Source organism: Callithrix jacchus, chromosome X, assembly GCF_049354715.1.
Source record: "Callithrix jacchus isolate 240 chromosome X, calJac240_pri, whole genome shotgun sequence".
Lineage (NCBI taxonomy): Eukaryota > Metazoa > Chordata > Mammalia > Primates > Cebidae > Callithrix > Callithrix jacchus.
The window spans coordinates 99,133,808-99,159,141 of NC_133524.1; the positions used below are offsets into that span (position 1 = coordinate 99,133,808).

Sequence of the window (25,334 nt, forward strand, 5' to 3'; positions counted from 1 at the left end):
TCATTAGTTTCAAATAACTTTTTGATTTCTGCCTGATTTCATTATTTACCCAGGAGGAATTCAGTAGCAAGTTGTTCAATTTCCATGTAGTTGTGTGGTTTTCAGTGAATTTCTTAATCTTGAGTTCTAATTTAATTGTGCTATGGTCTGAGAGACTATTTATTAGGATTTCAGTTCTTTTGCATTTGCTCAGGATGGTTTTACTTCCAATTACGTGATCAATTTTAGAGTAAATATGAGAAGAAGGTATGTTCTGTTGATTTGGGATAGAGAGTTCTTTACATATCTATCAGGTCCACTTGATACAGAGCTGAGTTCAGGTCCTGAATATCTTTGTTAATTTTCTATCTCAGTGATCTGTCTAATATTGACAATGGGGTGTGAAAGTCTCCAACTCTTACTGTGTTGGAGTCTAAGTCTCGTAGATCTCTAAGAACTTGCTTTATGAATCTGAACGCTCCTGTATTAGGTGCATGTATATTTAGGATAGTTAGCTCTTCTTGTTGAATTGAACCCTTTGCCATTATGTGATACCCTTCTTCGTCTTTTTTGATCTTTGTTTAAAGTCTTTTTTTTCCGGAAGTATGATTGCAGCCCCTGCTTTTTTCTGCTTTCCATTTGCTTGGAAAATTTTACTCCATTGCTTTATTTTGAGCCTATCTGTGTCTTTGCACATGAGATGGGTCTCTTGAAGACAGTATGCTGAGGGGTAGTGGCTCTTTACCCACCTTGCGATTCTGTGTCTTTTAATTGGGGCATTTAGTCTGTTTACATTGAAGGTTAGTATTGTTATATGTAAATTTGATCCTGTCATCATGATGCTAGGTGGTCATCTTGCAGACTTGTCTATGTAGCTGCTTAATAGTGTCACTGGTCTGTGTACTTCAGTGTGTTTTTGTTGTGACTGGTAATGGTTTTTCATTTACATATTTAGCACTTCCTTCAGGATCTCTTTCAAAACAGGCCTGATGTTGACAAATTTCTTCAGGATTTGTTATCTGAAAATGATCTTATTCCTCCTTCACTTATGAAGCTAAGTTTGGCCAGATATAAAACTCTGGGTTGGAAATTTTTTCTTTAAGAATGTTGAATATTGGCCCCCAATCTTTTCTGGCTTATAGGATTTCCACTGAGAGATCTACTGATCTCTCTTAGTCTGATTGGCTTCCCTTTGTAGGTGACCTGGCCTTTCTCTCTGGCTGCCTTTAACATTTTTTCTTTCATTTTGACGTTGGAGAATCTGATGATTATGTGTCTTGGGGTTGATCTTCTTGTGGAGTGTCTTACTGGGGTCCTCTGCAATTCCTGAATTTGAATGTTTTCCTGTCTTGCTAGGTTGGGAAAGTTCTCCTGGATGATATCCTGAAGTATATTTTCCAACTTGGTTCCTTTCTCCCTATATCTGTCAGGTGCCCCAATCAGTCATAGGTTTGGTATCTTTACATAATCCCAATTATCTTGGAGGTTTTGTTTATTCCTTTTCATACCTTTTTCTTTATTCTCATCTGCTTGTCTTGTTGCAGAAGGATAGTCTTCAAGCTCTGAGATTCTTCCCCTGCTTCATCTATTCTGCTATTGATAGTTGTGATAGTATCAATAACAGAATAAACAAAGTTCAGAAGTTCTCATGTTGTGTTTTTCAGCTCCATCAGGTCAGTTATGTTTCTCTCTAAACTGGCTATTCTGGCTATCAGCTCCTGTATTATTTTATAATGATTCTTATCTTCTTTGCATTGGGTTAGAACATACTCCTTAAGCTCAGTGAAATTTGTCACTACCCACCTTCTAAAGCCTACTTCTGTCAATTCAGCCATCTCAGCCTCAGTCCAGTTCCGTGTCCTTGTTGGAGAGGTATTGTGGTCATCTGGAGGAGAAGAGGCACTCTTACTTTTTGAGTTTTCAGCGTTTGTGCATTGATTCTCATCTTGATGGGCTTATCTAACTTCAGTCTTTGAAGTTGTTGCCCTATGCATGGGGTTTTGTGGGGTCTTTTGTTGTTATTTTTGTTGCTGTTTTCTGTCTTTCTTTTTATAGTCAGACCACTCTTCTGTAGTGCTGCTGAAGTTTGCTAGGGGTCCACTTCAGATCCTAGTTGCCTCAGTTTTCCTGTACCTGGAGGTTTTTCCAGTGAAGACTGCAAAACAGCAAAGATGGCAGCCTGACTCTTCCTCTGGAAGCTCTGTCCCAAGGGGACACTGACCTATTGCTGGCCGAACACACCTATAGGAGGTGGCTGGAGACCCCTGTTGGGAAGTCTCACCCAGTCAGGAGGAATGGGATCAGGGACCCACCCAAAGAAGTAATCTGACTGCCCTTTGGTAGAGAAGGTCCTCTGCATTGGGGGAACTTTTCCTCATCCAGGCAGTGTGTATTCTCCAAAGCCAGCAGGCTGGAATGGTTAAGTCTACTGAACCTCAGAGATGGCAGCTGCCCCTTCCTGTGGGAGCTTAGTCCCAGGGAGAGATCAGAGCTCTGCCTGGAACCTTGCTGGAGTGGCTGAAGCCCCTGCAGGGAGGTCTTACCCAGTAAGGAAGAATGGATGGGGTTTTACTAAAAGAAGCAGTCTGGCTACAATCCAGCAAGGCAGCTGTTCTGTGCTGTTGGGGACCCCTCCTCATCTGGACTGCCTTTATTCTTCAAAGCCACAGGCTGAAATGACTGAGTCTACTGAACCACAGAGATGGCGGCCATCCATTCCCCAGGGGAGCTCAGTCCCAACTCAGGCAAGCTCCAGCCTGATGCCACCAGCCAGCTGGAATTCCAAGCCAGTGGGTCTCAACCCATGAGGCACTGTGGAAGTGGGGACCACAGAACAACGCTGCTTGCTCCCCAGACTCGGCCCTCTTCCTAGGGATATACCCAGACACCTCTTCCATCTTGCCACAGATCCCAAGGCCCAAGTATGCAAAACTCCTGGACCTCTGGGTGTGCCTGAGTGGCTGCTCTGCTGAGACTCTGTGTATCAGACCCAAGGTCCTGGTAGCATGGGCTCACAAGGGGGATCTCCTGATCCACAGTTGCAAAGATCTGTGGGAGAAGCATGGTTTCCCTGGGAAGGTCACAAACTCACTCACCACTTCCCTTGGCTAAGGGTGGAGGTTACTTTGGTTTCATGCTGCTTCCAGGTAGGCTGTCGCATCACTCTACTTCTCTTCACTTTCCATGGGTTAAGCAGTTTGGCTAATCAGTCCCAATGTGAGAACTCGGATATCTCAGTTGAAGATGTTGGATTCATTTGCTCCTTTCATTCCTTTCATTGTGTACTGCTGACTGCAGCTGCTTCCGATTGGCTGTCTTCCCACCTTCGATAAGGATTGAAAATATTTTTGAAAACCATGAAATCTACACAATTTTGTATTACTGTAACACAATACATTGAGAACACTCTTACTAAGATATATTCCTGAAAATTCAGTAAGAAAGTCTCTTTTTCCCCATGTTTGCAATAATGTGAATCATTGCTAACCAGACAATAAACCACTTCTCATCTTTGTCTTCATGATAAGCTGCTATTGCTGCCTTCTAAAATGTCATCCTGTGGATGTAACATATTCAATTATTACAACCCCAAGTTATTCATCATGTCCTGATATTTTACACTGTGTTGGTGGCATCTTTTCAGAGTTTGTACATTGCTAAAGGCTGCAGTTAAGGACAGAGTTCACATGGCTATTTGCACCAGTAAGCTGAATGGATTCCCTTGGAGCCCAGTAACTATCTTGGGAGAATTCTCCTATTGTGATAACAGTGATAACAGAGCCTGGTTGATGTAGGAGTGTGTGGGAGTATGTATGCATGTGGGTTTGTATGTGTGTGTGAGTGTGTGTGTGTGCTGACAACCACATTTCCCTCCACTTCCTTCTGCCCCTTCATGTTTTTACATTGTGTTTGGTCTCCCCTCCCAAATTCAGGCCCAGAAGTGAAGAAAGAAAATTATCCATGTAATTTATAGACAATATAATTTCTAAATTTTAAAGGTTTAATTTGATGATTTTTAGTAAATGTATACAGTGTTACAACCATCACTGTAGTCAAGTTTTAGATGATTCGATCACCCTGAGAATTCCTATCATGCTTGAATGCAGCTAAATCCCCACACACCTCCAGCCCCAGGAACCACAGATATGTTTTGTTTATTCTTCTGTTGATGGACACCTGAGCTGTTTCCCTTTTGGCTAATATGAGTGATGATTCTACAGATATTTGTATGCGAGTTTTTATGTCAACATATGTTTTCATTTATCTTTGGTGTGTGCCTAGGAGTAGAATTTCTGGGTCGTATGGTAACTCTCTGTTTATCCTTTTGAGGAACTGCCTATTTTCATAATCCTGACAGTCTTGAAGAGTACAGGCTTAGTCTGCTGTTTTCCTCATGATTAGACCTTGATTATAGGTTTTGAGAATGAATATCATTAAATTGAAGTGACCTTCTTGTCACATTATATTCGTGAGTCATAATACCTACATGATATAACAGGTGATGTTAAACTTCATCATTTAATTAAGTTGGGGTGTTAAGTTTCTCCAGTGTACAGTAACTATTTTCCACATGCCTGGAAAGCATGTGGAGAGAAGAAAGAAATCACTCATAGGTTTTTAACTTCGCTTTGAATCAGTGCCATGTCTCTGTGATACAATGAGTGTCTGAATTGGGCTGGGGGGAAAAAAAGGAGGTTTCACCATCTCTATCCAACTGAGTCATAGACTTCATAAATAGAGTTAAGGGTAAGGGAATGAAGTCATCACTCACCCCATTTCTTTCTGTTTCCTGTTTTTTATACCCCTTATTTTCTCCCACCCTGTTGTATATGAGAGAAGTGTGTTTCCTTTGCACTCCTGAGGGGCCTGGTGAAAGCCTCATACTATGTCTGCTGGGCAGGACACTGGAGCAAGAGAGATCAGAGATGTCTCTGCATCCTGGTATCAGACTCAAACCAGAACTCCCAAACCAGTTCTTGACTCAGTGGTAAGTCACTTCCCCTGCTAGCCTTCCTTGGAGGGTATATATTTCTCTTATGTGGGAACTTCATTGCAGTGTGGTAGCGTGATGGTGAGGCATAACAGAAAGAGGTGAAAAGAGAGCACTTGGTGAGTGAGCCAACACCCAGGGCACGGGCTCCAGGACTTGTGTTGCCTGATCCACCCTTCTCATGGTCAGGTACTTCCCATCTTTCTTTTCTTTCTCAGGGTACTGTGGATCCCTGTCTACATCCCATACTGTCACAAACAGTGGGGGCAAAGGGGTGGAGAAGGAGGTGAAGGTAGAAGTGGCTGGTAAGCTCCTGCTGTTTTCTGCTCTCTTCCCCTGGAGGAGGGAAAAGGAATAAAAATTATTGCCCTGTCTCCTCTTGATTCACCTAAGTTGTGCTCCCTTATTCATTATCTCCACAGATAACCTCAAAGAAGGACATTTCCATTGGGGCTTTGAAAGATAAGGTACAACACAGAATCAAAGATGATTTTCGTGTCACTTAGGACAGCAGTACCAACCAGGAGATTTCCCTGGGTCCTGGTGGAGACCTCACCTCACAACTCTGGGATGACCGTGGGTAAGTCACCTCATCTCCTGTTACCTTACCTGTCAAAGTTGATCCCACCGGCCTTTTCTCAGCCAGCTAACCCTGGGCCAGAGAATAATGCCATTTATATCCAGCAAAACACTTGGAATTTCTGGAAGGAAAATGCTTTTCCAGGTAAGTACATATAATTATTTTAACAGTCATGCTGCAAGCTCACCAGAATTCTTAATCACTGTGTCAGTGCAGTTAGTTAAGCAAAAATTCCCAGAGTGCTGGGCCTTGACTGAGGCTCTAGAGATACGCATTGCTGTGTGTTAGGATGTCATTGTGGTTAATACCAATGTGCCTTGACACCATACAGTCTGGGCTAGGGTACTGCCTCTGCTGCCTAATAGCCATGTGACCCTGGACAAGTTTCTTAACGTTTTTGTACCTTCAGTTCCTTATCCATAAATGAGGAAAATGCCTAAAGAGCTGTTGTGAAGCTCAAATATGTTAATGTCGTTAAAGTGCTGAGCATGGTGTCCAGCATAGACATGTAGGCTAAATGGACCTTCATGCTTTTTGTTCAGCTGTCTTGATGTTGAAACTTTTTGGGGGTCTGGTTTTACTTGCTGCTCATGTAATCAATTTCTACATGTTTTACAATTTAAAACATGACTTTTATAATGGGAAACAAAAGCTAAGCTCTAAATGTTGGGTTGAAACTGAAGATTTTGATACAATTTATAAGAATGACCCTACTTCAATTTGAAGAACTCAAGTAAGGACAGAAAAAGATTGAAGATCCTCGATTCTATATGCCATATGCATTTATTTAACAAATATTTATGGAGTATTTATTATATGTCAGGCTTCAGAAGCCCTCAAACTGTGTCTTTATCATGGAACATTCTTCTGGGGTCCAGACTCATGTATTCAAATACTTATGGAAATTTATTTCTAAGGCAGTGGTTGTTGAACAGGGGCAATTGTATACCCCACTTCCGGGTACATGGAAATGTCCAAAGACATTTTTGGTAGTCACACGTGGGGGTGCTGCTGGAATCTTATGATTAGTCACCAGAGAGGCTGCTGAACATCCCCCAATGCCTAAGACAGTCCCCACAGCAAAGAACTCTCCAGCCCAAAATGTCAGTAGTACCGAGGTTGAGAAAACCTGCTTTAGAGCAGGGCAAATGTTACTACCTACACCTACCTGCAAAGATTCATGGTAGAACCCAAGGTTGGGGGTCTGACCACCCTGGATTAGAAGAACCATGCTGCCTCTTACTGGGTGTGTAACCTCCTAAAATATATTTAACCTCCATGACCCTTAGGAGAGCCTGCCTCTGGAGAGGAATGGGTTTAAGCAGGGAATACTGATGCCTAATTTACAGAAAAGTTGTAAGGACTTAGAGAAACAGTATTTGAAGTGGCTAACACAGTCTCATCATAGGCCTTTGAAGTGTTAGTTTCCTTTCCACAGCCCTTTCTAGCTTCTGCTTCAGAGATGACTTTAATCTAAACTACATAGTGCTAAGCAGCATAATTGTATCCTAAAGAGCTTCTGAAAACATGACAACAGAAAGAAAAATAAACTCACATGGATCCACATCATGTGTAATACTTGGTGCCTCTTCTGTGTTGTGGCATCATGCAGTGTAGGTGGGATGGGGAAATGTTGTAACCCCATTTGTGTAGAATCAGTGTAGCTTTCCTGCCCTTTTTGGGAGCCCTTGGAGAGTGAGCGTTAGGAGTGGCCATAGACTGAGTATCTGGGTTGTTCCTGTGGCTCCGTAAAGATAAATCTCCAGGGAAAAGCAAAGCATGAAGACAGATCTTCTGGAGACAGTAGTGGAGTGAAAGGCAGATGTTGCTTCCAGAGCCTGGCAATCTGCTCTCTATGTGATGTGGGTAAAATGTGTGTAGACTCAGTGTCAGTGCATGTGAGTTGAGGGGATCTTCTAGCAGGCCAAATTTGGGTATAAATCATTTAGCTTGCCTTTTACCAAGCATTCCTGTCATCATTTAAATTGTCATTTTCAATAATTGGGGGGATTATTAAAATGGAGTATTCAATGAATTAAACTACCTCATAAGATATCTGGGACATGGCTGAGGCCGAAGGAGAAAGTGTACTTGTGGGATTCCTAGATGGATGGCTCTTATCACTTTGGCTTTGGAGGGGCATGCTCCATTTCCCCTCATAGCTCATTGGTCACATCTGGTCACATGTGCAAACCTGATGTCAGTGGAGTGGGGTCAGTGGGCCTAGGAGGGGCCACAAGCACCAGCCAATCCATGTGACCTAATATGTTTCATAGCTTAAAGGGCAATATTTCTTCTCCACCATCATGAAGGGCTATTGAGTGAGATCCATAGGGCATAATACTGGGGAAGTGTAAAGCTATCACCTTCCAAATGGGAAGAAGGAAACTGTTGGCTATATTGTGGGGAGAGCAAGAGATGGAATCACATTCCAATTCTGCCACTTCTCTGGAGAGGGTCTTAGTCCCTGTGAGAAGGAGCTTGGTCATCTGTGAAATAAGATGCATCACATTATCTTCTTCCCAAGGGATAGATGAGAAAACCTGTCAAGTGCCTATGGGAGATAGTAGGACTTCAACACATAACAGGCCTAGCTATGTTCTGTTGTGTGGCAAAAGGGTAAGGTCACTGCTTGGAGGAACACAGAACATTGAGTCAGCAGGGCTGGGATACAGCTACAGTTTTATATACATTATGTTTATATGAAACATGTGCATCAAGGCCTTTGAATGAAAATGTTGGTCGTTACTGTGGTACAGCAGAAGACCAGGTCAATACCATATTTTTAATAGCTTTCTTGCAAAATAATTTACAGACAACAAAATTCACACATTTTAAGTATAAAATTTGATGAATTTTAGTAAATGTATCAAGTTGTACAACTATCTTCATAATCAAATTTTAGACATTGCCATCACTCCTAAAAGTCTCATCCTGTTGAATATAGTTCATCCCTGTGCCCAGCCCCCAGACTTAGTCAATCAGAACTAAGTTTTCTGTGTCTATTCATTTGCCTATTCTGCACATTTTATATACTTGCAGTCATACAATGTTTGATCTTTTGCATCTGGCATCTTTGCTTAGCACAGTGTGTTCAATATTTATCCATGTTGTAGCATTTATCAGAATTTCATTCCTTTTCATGGCGAAAACACATTCTATTGTGTGGATATGCCAAATTTTGTTTATCCATTCATGTATTCTTAGTCATTTTGGTTGTTTTTGCTTTTTGGCTATTATGAATAATGATTTTTACATACATTCATGTACAAGTTTTATGTAGACATATATTTTCATTTCTCTTGAGTATGTAACTAGGAGTGGACATGACAAATTATGAAACATTGTAATTTCACATGATTTCATTGCATACATGGAAATCCTTTGAGAAAGAAAAAAGGTAGATGATACTGAAGTCACCATAAAAAATTATTACCACCATTTATTAAACCTCTTAGCAAAATCACTTTCAATTAAGCCAAGGTTTAGGATGCAGGGGAAAATGTGTGCTTCATTTAAAACATATTGTCTATAGCACAGCCTTCACATTATCTGACTCTGACTCTATGGAAGGTATTTTAGAGCCCTAGCTTTCCGGTAACTGATAGCATTGCAATATAATCCTTGTCTACAGACAAGGAAATGAATTGTGTCTTGGAGAGAGAAAGATTTGTCTACATTTGGACATTCAACACCCTTGGTAGAATCTTGCCAAAACATGTTATGCAAAATGCGATCTGACTCACCTAAATAAATGCAGCATCTAAACTGCCTAGCACATATAAACCATGTTCATATAGATGTTTATCCAAAGACATACTCTCCCTTCAAATGTATATTGGAGAGTGCTGACAGAATCTCCCCACTGGTGTAAATAAATATGTTTTTAAAATCCTAACAGATTCCCGATAATCATCTCAGAGAAAGAATTAATGGTAAGAATCAGGCAGGAGCAAAATCTTTCTTAAGTTATTATTAGAACTCCAGGGTTTGTCTTTTGGTAATAGAAGTCAATCCCAATCACCATCAATGTATGTAAGTTTCACGTGAGCATAGGTGGGATAGATATTACACTGCTCTGTCTTACACTGCTAATCTGTCTATATGTATGTAATTATAGAAACTAGAATTGGGACAGAAATCATATTTTTATGTCAGATTCTATCCTTTGATTGTATATAGATACTTCTTAAATACAACTTATAATAGGATCTATTGTAAATATGCAGCCCCACTTTCATACCTTGCATGCACAGTATCCAATAAATAATTTTCCTAAAGTATCTAAGACCAATGTGTCTGCACAAACACTGTTATTTCTTCCTATTCCTCACTCCAAAAAAATCACAACTTCCTTCAATTGGCTTAGAATCACAAATATAATCTCCTATCTTACTAGAATATTCCATTTTAGCCAATGTTTAAAATTTGGTCTATTGAGTTTTCTGCAGCTAATTTATGTAGCCATGTCACATTGCAGGGACCTACTAAAATAACATCAATCCTTGTACAGCACTGAGTTTGCCTAAGCTAGTTAACTTGAAAGACCAGGTGAAACTTATTCTAGACATACAGACGAAGCTGAAATTTCCCACACAAATGAGCAAAAGAGGTGGCTAGAAAAATTATTTTAAAATCTATAATGTATATACTTCCCTTTTTCCTTTCTCCTTTCTGGGGAGGTACAGACAGAATACAAATACAATTAAGTCTAATTAATTCAGATTTTATTCTTTTAGATACACTTTTAATTCAGGCAAGAATTAGATATGATCATTCTGAAGGCTCCTATGTTTAAAAAAAGAGTCAGATATGGTATTTAAACTTTGCAATATTTCCTTTTTTTGTGTTTATTTTCAAAAAAGAAGTTTTCAACTAACATCTAGGATTTCATACTCTATTTCATATATAAATAATAATACTAATGATACATTTGTATCTATACATTTCCTGTGGTCTTTGATTTAATTGTATATAATTGGTTCTAATTACTGATAGAACTTGAAATTATTTAAATAGACCTCCAAAAAGATCATCCATGATCTCAAATTTTCAATAACTGGGAATAGCTTTCCAGTAAGTTTATATTAGTGAGGCTGAATTAATGTTAATTTTTTGGCAGGGGTAACTGTGGGTGATCAGACTAAAGAGTCTGGAGCGAGTTTGCTTGGGGATAACTCCTAGCTTCACCACTTACAGGTCTGTGACTTCTTAATTTCTTAAGCAAATAACTCAACATTGTGCTTCAACTTCCCCATATACAAAATTGGAATAATGTTAGAAGCTACTTCATAGAGTTACCACAATTAAATTTAAAGTGCCTGGCACATAGTAATTACTACACATATTTTTTTTCCAAAATTAATTAAAGCTGAGTTTTGAAGTTTAATTTACTTAAGGCCTGCTTGAGATTAAATCAACAACACTTATGCATAGGCATTGTTTAGGCTCTTGCAGTACTTCTTAGCATATGTCTATTTTTTTAAAAAAAAACCTATTTTACTCCTAGTTATTAACTTGCTATGTATTAAATTTCGTGTGTTATTTTTTAAAAAGCATAAAATTAGTACATTAAAGAGGAGTAAGGGCACCTAAAGCCCAAGCTTGTGTGCTATGGAAGGTCACCTGGAACCACCAGCTTCAATAGGGAGCCTAATAATGTGGGCAATCTTAAATCTCCAGGTCTCATGAACAGAAAGGTCCATGAGACATGCAGATCACAAGGACCCTTTCAGGCACATGAACATTGTTGGTTGCTAATGCTGTGAGTCAGGTGAATATTGTAGCCCTGTGGACCCCACTCCACTGTCATGTGAAAGGCTTAGCCCTATAGGTCACTTGAGCACAGCGGGCTCCTAAACCATGAGAATCATGAGGCCATTGTTATGGCTTAGATGTATGTTCCCTCCAAACCTCATGTTAAAATATGACCTCCAATGTTGGAGGTGGAGCTTAGGGATAGGTGCTTGGGTCATGGGGGCAGGTCCTTCATTAGTGTCTTGGTGCCATCCTCATGGTAATGAGGAATTTCTCACTCTATCAGTTCATGTGAGGGCTGATGGTCTAAAAAGAGCCTGGCACCCCTCCCTCTCTCTTGCTTTCTCTCTTGCCTTGTGATATGCTTGCTCCCTCTTTGCCTTCTGCCACAAATGAAAGCTTCTTGAGGTCCTGACCAGAAGCAAATTCTGGCATCATACTTCTTGTACAGTTTGCAGAACTGTGAGTCAAATAAACCTCTTTTCTTTGTAAATTACCCCACTGCAGATATTACTTTATAGCAATGCAAAATGGGCAAATACAGCCACCACCTTCAAGTGGAAAGCCCCCAATTTCCCTTTGAAATCACATTGGTGCCACACCACTGTTGGTCATATGAATACTATGGTTATGTACCTTCTTATGGTCATGTTCTCCTACCACACTCAAGTGGCAGGCTGAGCCCTCTGAGTTATGTAAAGATTGTGGGATCCTAATGCTGTGGGTCCTGTGGATCCTGCTCTTTTATGACCTTCACATCATGTGGTCCTGGAAGTCACATAGGTGACCTATTGGTGCTGGTCACGTGGATCCTATTTTCATGTACCAACTCATGCTCACATGAGGTTGAGTCCTCTCAGTCATGTAAAGATTGAATGCCCCTGAACCATATTGGTCAGGTGGTTCTCATGGTTATGTGACCTCCCCTATGGTCAGGTACAAAAACCTGCTCTTTAGGTGTAGTGAAAGCCTTCTGAATTTGACCTTCTGAGGATTCAGACATATAGATATAAATGACCTTTAGAACTGTGATCCATGCCCCGGCTCAGGCCAAAGTTTGATCAGACTCTGGCTCAGTTATCAGTCTTTCTACCAACATTTATAACCTGACATGGTGAACAGTATTCCGGTAGGAGGAACACTAGGTGGTATTAGAAGTTTACTCAGAGAGTTGGACTTCAAGAGTTGGCAGAGTGGTCTCCAAATAACAGAGGGCCTAAGGGGGAACGGGGTGATTGAGTGAAGGTAGAGGGGAAGACTTTCCAAATGTGGCCAAACTTTTATATGCCTGGCAAAGAAAGAATGTGTGTACGTGTCTTGATCCTGGACACACAGGAGCTATCAGTGGTAGAGTGAAGTGAAGGAAAGGAAAGCACTGAAGCAGAATGAGGGGCTAGAGGTCTGGGGGGAGGGGTATGGTAGTGGGGTGGTGGCAGTTGATAAACCTGTAAGTCATCTCTCTGCAGCAGGGTTGTAAAAGCTAGGTGGGACCACTCTCCTGCCCTGACACTAAAGCCCTACCCATGCCTATCACCCTGCTTGATTCACTATCAGTGCCAGGTGATGTGATCCACTGCCCTCCACTGACCATGTTGTTATTTAAGACACCTGATATTTCCTAGATGCCAGTTTATATGAACAATTCCAAACTTAATATTAATTTCTGTCTGGCTCTTATTTGATTCTGTAGAAAGATTCCCTATTTAATAAATGGTGCTGGGAGAACTGGCTAGCCATCTGGAGAAAATTGAAAATGAACCCCTTTCTTACACCTTATACAAAAATTAACTCAAGGTGGATTGAACACTTAAATTTAAGACCCAAATCTATAAAATCCCTAGAAGAAAATCTAGGCAATACCATTCAGGACATAGTTATGGGCAAAGATTTCGTGACGAAGACACCGAAAGCAGTTGCAACAAAAGCAAGAACTGACAAATCTGTTCTAATTAAACTAAAGAGCTTCTGCACAGCAAAAGAGACTATCCTCAGAATAAAAAAACAACCCAAGAATGGTAGAAAATGCTTATAATCTATCCATCTGACATCCAGATTCTACAAGGAACATAAACACATTTACGAGAAAAAACAAACTACCCATTAAAAAGTGGGCAAAGGACATGACCAGATACTTCTCAAAAGAGGACATTTATACGGCCAACAAACATATGAAAGAAAAACACAGCTCAACATTGCTGATTATTAGAGAAATGCAAATGAAAATCACAATGAGTTACCATCTCATGTCAATCAGAACTGCAATTATTAAAAAGTCAAGAAACAACAGATGCTGGTGAGGCTGTAGAGAAATAGGAACACTTTCACACTGATGGTGGGAATGCAAATTAGTTCAACCATTGTTGAAGACAGAATGGTGATTCCTCAAAGATCTAGAACCAGAAATACCATTTGACCCAACAGTCCCATTACTGCGTATGTACCCAAAGGAATGCAAATCATTCTATTATAAAGATACATGGACACGTATGTTCACTGCAGCACTATTCACAATAGTGAAAATGTGGAATCAACCCAAGTGGCCATCAATGATAGACTGGATAAAGAAAATGTGGTACATATACAACATGGAATACTATGCAGCCATAAAAGGGAACAAGATCATGTCCTTTGCAGGGACATGGATGGAGCTGGAAGTCACTATCCTCAGCAAACTAAGAGAGATACAGGAAACCAAACACATTTTCATTTATAAGTGGGAGCTGAACGATGAGGACACATGGACACAGGAAGGGGAACAACACACACTGGTGCCTGTCAGGGGTGCAGTGGGAAGGAGAGCATCAGGATAAATAGCTAATGCATGCAAGGCTTAATACCTAGGTGATGGGTTAGTAGATGCAGCAAACCACCATGGCACACGTTTAACTATGTAACAAACCTACATGTCCTGCACATGTATCCCAGCACTTAAAATCAAATTAAAAATTTTTAAATAATATAATAAAGCTACTACATATCAGAACCTAAGTTATTTAACTAAGTCAGAGAAAATAAAACTTTATGCCACTAAATATTTACATGAAAAATAAAAATGAATGAAAACAAATGAATTAAGCATCTATTACAAGAAAATATGGGAAATATACTTAAAGAAAACAGAATAAAGATACAAGTAAATAAGAAGATAGAAAAAATATAGAATAAATAATAGACTAAGTTAGTTCTTTGACTGAACACAAAATATACTAGATATACCTACATAGTGTGCTTAATATTTTAAAACTTATTAATGGAGTATATTGTATACACATAAAATTAACATATAAATGTACCACTTAGTGAATTATTTGGCTTTTTTTGGTTCTTATCAAGGTGGATAATTTTTATTTTTTATTCATTTTTTTAATTGACAAAAATTCACATATTTATTATATACAACATGTTGTTTTCAAATATATTCACATTGTGGAACAGCTAAATCAAGATAATTGACATATGTATCACATCACTATTTGCAATTTTGTGGAGGAAACACTTAAAATCTTAATTTTCAAGAATAAAATACCTTGTTACTAAGTATAGTCACCTTGTTGTATAATTAATATTTTGAATTTATTGCTCATGACTGCAATTTTCTATTCTTTGACCAACATCTTCCAACCCCAAACCCTACCCCAACTGGTAACCACCATTCTACTTTCTGCATCTATGAATTTAAATCATTTTATTAATCCATAGTACTTGTGCATATTTGTGGTGTACATGTGATATTTTGATATATGCACACTATGTGTAATGATTAAATCTAGGTCATTGAGATGTTCATCACTCCATATATTTATCATTTCTGTATGTTGGAAATATTCCAAATCTTTCTTCTAGATATTTTTGAAATGCACAATAGTATAATATTGTACATACAATAGTGTGCTATTGGACACTAAAATTTATTCCTTCTATTTAACTGTATTTTTGTACCCATTAACCAACCTGTTTTCATCCCTCCCTCCACACTATGTTTCCCCAGCCTTTGTTAACCATCATTCTACTCTGTGAGATCCACTTTTTACGCTCCCACATATAAGTGAGAACATGCAATATTTGTCTTTCTGTGCCTGGCTTATTTCATATAACATAAAATCTCCCAGTTCCATCCATGTTACTGCAAATGATAGGATTTCATTCTTTTCATGGTTGAATAATATTCCACTGTGTGCACGTGTATCTATCTATCTATATCTATCTATCTGTCTGTCTATCTATATCACATTTCCTTTATCCATGCATGCATTGATACATACTTATACTTAGGTTGATTCTACATCCTGGCTATTGTGAATAATGTTGTGATGAACATATGACTGCTGATATCTTTTTGACATATTGATTTCATTTTTTTTGGATACATACCTGGTAGTGAGATTGCTGGATTTTATGGTAGTTTTATTTTTAATTTTTTGAGGAACCTCCATAGTGTTTTCCAGAATGGCTGTACTAATTTACATTCCCACCAATAGTGTGCAAGTGTTCCCTTTATCTGTAGCCTCTCCAGTAATTATTTCTTGTTTTTTTGATAATAGCCAGTCTAACAGATGTGAGGTGATAGCTCATTGTGGTTTTAATTTGTATTTCTCTGATGATTAGTGATTTTGAGCATTTTTATAATATAACTGTTGGCCATTTGTATGTCTTCTTTTGAGAAATGTCTATTCAGGTCCCTTGCTCGTATTTTAATTGGATTATTTGTTTTTTCTATAAAGTTGTTTGAGTTTCCTGCATACTTTGGGTATTAACCCTTTATCAGATGTATAGTTTGCAAATATTTTCTCCCATTCTGTAGATGGTCACTTCACTCTGTTACTTGTTCCCTTGGCTGTACAGAAGCTTTTTAGTTTGATGTAGTCTGGTTTTTCTTTTCTTTTCTTTTTTTGTCTATGCTTTTGGGTCTATATTCCAAAAATTATTTTCAGACCAATGCAATACAGTTTTACCCATATGTTTTCTTCTAGTAGTTTTACACTTTCAGGTCTTACATTTAGCTCTTTAATCCATTTTGAGTTTTTTATTTTTAATGTGTGAGATAAGGGTTCAGTTTCATTCTTCTGCATAGATATACAAATATACAGTTGTTCTAACATCCTTTATTAAAGAACCTATCCTTTCTTCACTGTGTATTATTGGCACCTTTGTTGAAAATTAATTGACCATAGATGCATGGATTTATTTCTGGGCCCTATATTCTGTTCCATTTGCCTATGAGTCTGTTTTTATGCTAGCACCATGCTGTTTTGTTTACTACAGAATTGTGGTATGTTTTGAAGTCAGGTAGTGTGATCACTTCAGATTTGTTTATTTTACTCAGGATTGCTTTGGCTCTTTGGGGTGTTTTGTGTGTTTTTGTAAGTTTTAAGATTGTTTTTTCTATTTCTATGAAAAAAATTGCCATTGAAATTTCAATAGGAACTGCTTTTTATCCTTAGATCACTTTGGGTAGTATGGACATTTTGCCAATGTTACTTACTTCTTTCAATCCATGAAAAGGGAATATCTTTTCACTTATTTGTCTTCTTCTATTTCTTTTATTCACATTTTATAGATTTCAGTGTACAGTTTTTTTCACATCCTTGGCAAAGTTTATTCTTTTTCTTTTTTCAATCTTAGGCAGTAGTCGAGCTCACATTAATGTATTCTTAAATATTCTTCCTTTGTAGCTATTGTAAATGGGATTGTTTCCTTGATTTATGTTTCAGATAATTTGTTGTAAGAGTATAGACATGCTATTGACTTCTTAACATTAATTGTGTATCCTAAAACCTCACTGAATTTGTCTGTCTGGTTTACAGACTTTTAGGGGCCAGGTGCAGTGGCTCAGGCCTGTAATCCAAGCACTTTGGGAGGCCAAGACAGGCAAACCACTTGAGGCCAGGAGTTTGAGACAACCCTGGCCAACATGGTTAAACCCTGTCTCTACTAAAAATACAAAAATTAGCTGGGCATGCTGGCTCACGCCTGTAGCCCAGCTACTTGGGAGTCTGAGACATAAGAATTGCTTGAACTCAGGAGGCAGAGGCAGTGAGCCAAGATTGTGTCACTGCACTCCAGCCTGGACCACAGAGTCACACTCTACCTAAAAAATAATGATAAATTTAAAAAAAGTTTTTTGGTAGATTTTAGGGTTTTCTATATATGTAATACCCTAAAATATAATTATGTATATAAATATTACTTATATAAATACAATAACATATTATATATACATATAATATATACATGTACATATGGATATACATGTATTTATATTTAATATACTGTAAATTATATTTGTGTTATATAAATATAATATACATATATACATGTATATATGTATATATTTTTATTATATTAATGTTATATTTATATGATAATATAAATAACATACATATATTATTTAGATATATAATACATATATACATATACACACATACACACACACATATATATAAGATCATGTCACCTGCAAACAGAGACTATTTAACTGCTTCCTTTTCATTTTGAATGCCTTTTATTTTTTTCTCTTGCCTAATTGCAGTGGCAAGAATTTCGGCTGGGTGTTGTGGCTCACGCCTGTAATCTCAGCACTTTGGGAGGTCAAGGCGGGTGGATCATCTGAGGTCAGGAGTTTGAGACCAGCCGGACCAATATGGAGAAACCCTGTCTCTACTAAAAATACTAACTTAGTTGGGCATGGTGGAACATGCCTGTAATCCCAGCTAGTGGGGAGGCTGAGGCAGGAGAACACTTGAATCCAAAAGGCAGAGAATTTTGCATCTATGTTTATCAGAAATATTGGCCGACAATTTTCTTTTCTTATAGTGACTGTGGCTCGCTTTGATATCACCATAATGCTGGCCTCCTAAAATGAGTTTATGAGCTTGGAAGTATTCCCTCTTCTTTAATTTTTTGAAGGATTTTGAGAAGGATTAATATTAGTTTATTTCAAAACGTTTGGTAGAATTCAGCAGTGAAAGCATCAGGTCCTGAGCCTTTCTTTCTTTTTTTTTTTTTAAGTTCTGGGATACATGTGCAGAATGTGCAGGTTTGTTACATAGGTATACATGTGCCATGGTGATTTGCTGCACCTATCAACCTGTCATCTAGGTTTTATGCCCCTGTGCATTCCCTCACCTTGTCCCACCCCCTAACAGGCCCCAGTGTGTGTCATTCCCATCCCTGTGTCCATGTGTTCTCGTTGTTCAACTCCCACTTATGAGTGAGAACATGTGGTGCTTGGTTTTCTGCTCCTGTGTTAGTTTGCCGAGAATGATGACTTCCAGCTTCATCCATGTCCCTGCAAAGGACATATCTCATTCTTTTTATGACTGCATAATATTCCATGGTGTATATGTGTCACATTTTCTTTATCCAGTCTATCATTGATGGACATGCGGGTTGGTTTCAAGTCTTTGCTATTGTAAATAGTGCTGTAATAAACATACATGTACATATGTCTTTATAGTAGGATGCTCATTGTCACTGGTCATTAGAGAAATGCAAATCAAAACCACAATGAGGCTGGGTGCGGTGGTTCATGCCTGTAATCCCAGCACTTTGCAAGGCCAAGGGGTGTGGATCACGAGGTCAAGAGATCGAGACCATACTGGCCAAGATGGTGAAACCCTATCTCTACTAAAAAATACAAAAATTAGATGGATGCGGTAGTATGCACCTGTAGTCCCAGCTACTCGGGAGGCTGAAGCAGAATAATTGCTTGAACCCAGGAGGCAGAGGTTGCAGTGAGCCGAGATCATGCCACTGTACTCCAGCCTGGAGACAGAGTGAGACTCTGTCTTAAAACAACGACAACAACAACAAACCCACAATGAGATACCATCTCACACCATTCAGAATGGTGATTATTAAAACGTCAGGAAACAATAAATGCTGCCGAGACTGTAGAGAAATAGGAATGCTTTTACACTGTTGATTTGAGTGTAAATTATTTCAACCATTGTGGAAAACATTGTGGCAATGTCTCAAGGATCTAGAACCAGAAATACCATTTGACCCAGCAATCCCATCACTGAGTATATACCCAAAGGATTATAACTCATTTTGAGCCTTTTTTTAAGGGAGACTTTTTATTACTAATTCATTCTCCTTACTATTATTGTTCTGCTCAGTCTTTTTATTTCTTCATGATTTAGTGTTGCTAGGTTGTATGGGTCTACAAATTTATCCATTTCTTTTCATTATTTAATATGTTGGTGTATAATTTTTTATAATGGTCTTTTATGATCCTTTCCATTTCTGTGGTATCAATCATAATATATTCTTTTTCATTCTTGCTTTTCTTTATTTAAGTAATTTGTCTTTTTTTAGTCTAGCTAAAGTTTTGTCACTTTTGTTTACAGTTTCAAAAAACTAACTTCATTTTCTTGGTATTTTCTATTGTATTTCTAGTCTCTATTTAATTTATTTGTGATCAAATCTTTATGATTTCCTTCCTTCTGCTGACTTTGGGCTTAATTTGTTCTTTTTCCAGTTCCTTGAGTTGTAATATTAGGTTGTTCATGTGAGATCTTTCTCCTTTTTTGTTACAGGTATTTATTGCTCTATACTTTCCCCTTCGAACTACTTTTGCTGCATCCTGTAAGTTTTGTTATACGTGTTTCCATTTCTATCTCAAGATATTTAAAAATTTCCTTTTTATTTCTTCATCGATCCATTGATGTTTAGGAGTATGTTGTTTAATTCTCACGTTATTTGCAAAGTTTCCAAAAAATGTTGGTTATTGATTTTTAGTTTTATGCCATAGTGGTAGATACTTATATAATTTCAGTCTTTTGAAATGTGTTTTAGATTGTTTTGAGGTCTAGCATATTATCTATTCTGTATAATGCTCTATGTGAGCTTTAAACAAAATGTGTATTCTGCTGCTGTTGGACAGAATCCTTTCTATATGCCTGATAGTTACCCTTAGGCTAAAGTACAGTTTAAGTCCAAATTTTCCTTGTTGATTTTCTCTCTGGATATATTCCTTGTAAAAAGTCAGACTTAATGTCCCTGCTATTATTGTATTATAGTCCATCTAGCCCTTCAGATTCATTAATATTTCCTTTATGTATTTAGGTGCTCCTATGTTAAGTGCAAATATACTGACAATTGTTATGTCCTCTTGATGAATTGACACCATTATTATTACATACTGTCCTTCTTTGTCTAATTTTACAGTTTTGTACTTAAAGTCTATTTAACCTAAGTATAGCTCCTCCTGCTCTATTTTTGTTTCCATTTGCATGGAATATCTTTTTTCATCTTTTCACTTTCAGTCTGTGTCCTTAAATTAAAGTGAGTCTCCTGTAGGTAACATATAGTTGGGTATTCATTTTTTTCCATTCAGCCATTCTCTGTCTTTTAATTGAAAAATTTAATCCATCTACATTCAAAGTAATTATTGAGAGGTAAAGACTTACTGCTGCCATTTTGTTTATTTTAATTTTATTTATCTAAATTTATGGGCTACAAATGTAATTTTGTTACATGCATAGATTATGTAGTGGTGAAGTCAGGATTTTCTGGGTGTCAATGATCTGAATAATATACATTGTTCCTATTAAGTAATTTATCATCTTCCATACCCCTTCAACCTACTCATCTTTCTGAATCTCCATTGTCTATAATTTCACACTCTACATCCATGTATATGGATTATTTGGTTCCCACTTATAAGTGAGAACATGTGGTATTTGTCCTTCTGTGTCTGTGTTGTATCAGTTCAGACAATGGACTCCAGTTCATTGTCCATGTTGCTGCAAAATACATGACTATTCTTTTTATGGCTGAATAGTATTCCATTATGTGTACATATCACATTTTCTTCATCCAGTCATTCATTGATGGATAGTTAGGTTGATCCCATATCTTTGCTATTGTAAATAGTGCTGCAGTAAACATACAGGTGCAGCTATCTTGTTGATGTAATGCTTTCTTTTCCTTTGCGTAGATGCCTAGCAGTGGGATTGCTGGATTGACTGGCAGTTCTATTTTTAGTTATTAGAATGAAGCAGCAGCAGGGAACAAACCTCTCTAACACTGAACTGAGGAAGGAAGTGGCTTTTTATTCCACCGGGAGCTTTGGGGGGACGACAGCCTCACTCACCGAGCTCCCCGAGCTGCAGCTTCTCTCCCCTTTTATAGGCTTACAACGTCAAGGGGGAAGTTGAGGTGGAACTATGTCATTGTCCATTTGCTGGATATCTGACCTTACAATGTTTTGGCTTCATTGATTTGCTAATTCATATGCAGGGTGAGTGGGGACCAGCAGGGGAGGGGACTTACAGAGACAAGACAAAAGCAACAAGCTGTTTGTTGGCAGAAGTGTTTCCAGGAGGGAACCTGGTCAGTGGAGACGTGGGGTCCTGAACCAGTGCCAGGCTCCAGCTGACAGAGATAACATTCATTTGCAGCTCTTTCAAGGTTAACAGCAAAGGCGCTGGGAACTAAAAAGGGAGTCATTTTCCTAGGTCTTTGATATTTTTTTTCTTTTTTTCTTTTTTCCTTTTTCACCCTCCTTCCCATCTGGAAGGTTGGGGAGGGAGGAGGTGAAATTGAAGGAGTCGAGGGAGTCTCTCCTCTCAACATAAGTGTCCATAATGTTTTCCATAGAGGTTTTACTAATTTACATTTCTACCAACAGTGTATAAGAGTTCCCTTTTCTCTGCATCCTCATGAATGTCTGTTATATTTTGTCTTTTTAGCAATAGCCATTCAAAAAAAAGCCATTCTAACTAGTGTAAGATGATATCTTATTGTGATTTTAATTTACATTTCTCTGGTGATTAGTGATGTTCAGCAGTTTTCATATGCCTGTTGGCCATTTGTATGTCTTCTTCTGAAAAGTAGCTATTCCTGTTCTTTGCTCACTTTTTAATAGGATAATTTTGTTGTTATTGTTGTTGAATTGTTTGAGTTCCTTGAAAATTCCGGATAGTAACTCCCTGTTGGGTCCTTAGTTTGCAAATATTTTCTCCCATTCTGCATGTTGGCTGTTTGCTCTGTTAAAAAGTTATTTTGCTACACAGAGCTCTTAAATTTAATTAAGTCTCATTTGTCTATTTTTGTTTTAGTTGCCTGTTCTTTTGGGGTCTTTGTCTTAATTCTTTGCCTGGACAAATATCCAGAAGAGTTTTCCCTAGGTTGTCTTCTAGCATTTTTATACTTGCAGGTCTTATATTTAAGTCTTTAATCCATCTTGAGTGGATTTTTGTATATAGTGAGAAATAGTGGTCCAGTGTTATTCTTCTGTAAATGACAATCCAATTTTTCCAGCACCATCTATTGAAAAGAGTATCCTTTCCCAGTGTATATTCTTGTTGATTTTGTCAAATATCAGTTGGTTGTAAATATGCACCATTACTTCTGGGTTCTCTATCCTGTTCCATTGATCTATGTGTCTACTTTTGTGCCAATATCATGCTGTTTTGGTTACCATAGACTTGTAGTATAATTTGAAATCAGATAATGTGATGCCTCCAGTTTTGTTATTTTTGCATAGGATTGCTTTGGCAATTTAGGATTTTTTTAGTTCCATAAGAATTTTAGAATTGCTTTTTTTCTAATTTGATTAAAAAAATAAGTTGATATTTTAATAGGGATAACATTGAGTCTGTAGGTTGCTTTGGGCAGTATCATAATTTTAGCAATATTTTTCTAATCCATGAGCATGGGATTTTTTTCATTTGATTGTGTTATCTACTTCTTTAATCAGTGTTTTTTAGTTTTCCTTGTAGAGATTTTTCATCTCCTTGGTTAAATATAGTTCTGTGTAGCTTTTTGTAGCTATTTTAAGTAGGATTGCCTTCTTGATTTGGTTCTTAGCTAGATTATTTCTGGTACTGATTTTTATATATTTTTAATTTTCTATCTTGAAACTTTACTGAATTCATTCATCAAATATAAATGTTTCTGGTATAGTCTTTAGGTTTTTCTAGATATAAGATCTTATCGTCAGTGAACAAGGATAATTTGACTTCCTCTTTTCCAATTTGGATGCTTTTTACTTCTTTCCCTTGCTTGGTTGCTCTGGCTAGGACTTCCATTACTATGTTGAATAAGAGTGGTGAAAGAGGATATCCTTGTCTTTTTTTTTTTCTTTTTTTTCCCCTTGGAACCCAGACTGACCAAGTTATCCTTGTCTTATTCCAGATATTAGAAAAAATGCTTTCAACTTTTCTCCATTCAGTATGATGTTGCCTGTGGGTTATATATGTGTTATTGCCATTTTGTTAATTATTTTCTGGTTGTTTTGCCAATTCTTTGTTTCTTTCTTTCTCTCTTGGTATCTTCCTTTGTGATTAAGTAATATTCTCTAGTAAAATGATTTGAATCCTTACTCTTTATCTTTTGCTTACTTTTTATATTTTGGAAATCTACAATAGGTTTTGGTTTGTAGTTACTATGAGGCTTACAAAAATATCTTAGAGTTATAATGAACTATTTTAAAATAATAACAATTTTGATCACACAAAAAAGGCTCTTTACTTTTACTCCACCTTTCCCACATTTTAAACTTTTATGTCATAGTTTTCATTTTTTATATTGTATATCCCTTAACAAATGATTACCTATTATTATTTTAATGGTTGTGCCTTTTAATCTTCATACTCAAGATATTAGGTTGGTACAAAAGTAATTGTGGGTTTTGTCATTAAAGGTAATTTCAAAAACTGCAATCACTTTTGCAACAACCTAATGTAAGTGTTTTATACACCACCATTATAGTGTGTGAGTATTCTGAATAGGACTTTTCACTAACTTTTACTGATTAGCATCTTTTTCTTTCAGCTAGAAAAATTTCCTTTAACATTTCTTGTAAGGCAGTTCTGGTGGTGATGAACTTCCTTAGCTTTTGTTTTTCTAGAATAGTTCTTATCTCTTCTTCACTTCTGAAGGATGCCTTTGTCAGGTACAGCATCTCTGGTTGTCAGGATTTTTTGTTCTTTTTTTTAATTCTTTCAGCACTTTGAATATATTTTCCTCTTCTTTCCCGGCCTATAAGAATCTCAGCTGAGAAATCTGCCCCCTTATTGGAACTCCTTTATATGTTATTTGCATTTTTCTCTTGCTAATTTCAGGGTCTTCTTTTGTCCTTTATTTTTGACAGTTTGATTATAACATGTTTTCATGTAGTCTCGTTTGTATTGAATCTGATCTGAGACTTTGACCTTCTTGTACGTGGATGCTTATATGTGTCCCCAATTTGAAAAGTTTTCTGCTCTTATTTCTTTTTTAAAAATTTTGTTTTAGGTTTAGGAGTACATGTGAAGGTTTGTTACATAGATAAAAATGTGTCATGGGGGTTTGTTGTAGATATTATTATATTACCCACGTATTAAGCTTGGTATCTAATATTTATCTCTTCTGGTTTTCTCCCTTCTCCCACCCTCCCCCATCAAGTAGACCCAAGTGTCTGCTGTTTCCTTCTTTGTGTTTATAAGTTCTTATCATTTAGCTCCCACTTATAAGTGAGAACATGTGTTATTTAGCTTTTTATTCCTGTGTTAGTTTTCTAAGGATGTACAGTCTAGTAGGGAAGAGAAACATTAAGCAAACATGCAATTCCAAATTTTGGTGAATAAATAGAACCAGGTTCTAAGAAGGATAAGAATGTGATGGTTGAAACCAGAAAATGAAAGAGGGACTCTCAGTGGGCATGATATTTAAGATGAGTCCTAAAGAGTAAATAATTGTTAGCCAGGATGGAAGTGTGGTTACCCTCCCAGGAGAAACAGCAAATGCACAGGCTCTAAGGCAGGAAAGTCCTCTGACCATTTAGAACTAAATGAAAGCAGTGTGACTGGAGCTTAGCAATGAAGGGAAAGAGCACCTGAGTCAGCGTGGTGGCCTAGAGCTAGATCTTAGAGAACCTGAAGGGTTTTATTTTTCTAACTACCTGAATGCAACAAAGGCATTTTATTGGATATAATTGAGGGGAGGCATATGCTCTAATTCTCTTTTAAAATGTTCCTTGGATTGCCATATAGAGACTGGATTGGAGAAGGGTAAGAGGAGAAACCGAAAGACCAGTTC

General features: G+C 37.6%; 1 protein-coding gene across 1 annotated transcript in view; it reads left to right on the plus strand.

Moving 5' to 3' along the window:
- LOC144581169 (uncharacterized) overlaps nucleotides 1-25,334 on the plus strand; it is a 49,593-nt gene that overhangs the window by 21,548 nt on the left and 2,711 nt on the right. Inside the window, exons 5-7 of the transcript XR_013531698.1 lie at nucleotides 4,819-4,966; nucleotides 5,188-5,274; nucleotides 5,392-5,549. The gene's annotated coding sequence lies outside the window, so the exon portion shown is untranslated. The remainder of the gene's footprint in view (nucleotides 1-4,818; nucleotides 4,967-5,187; nucleotides 5,275-5,391; nucleotides 5,550-25,334) is intronic.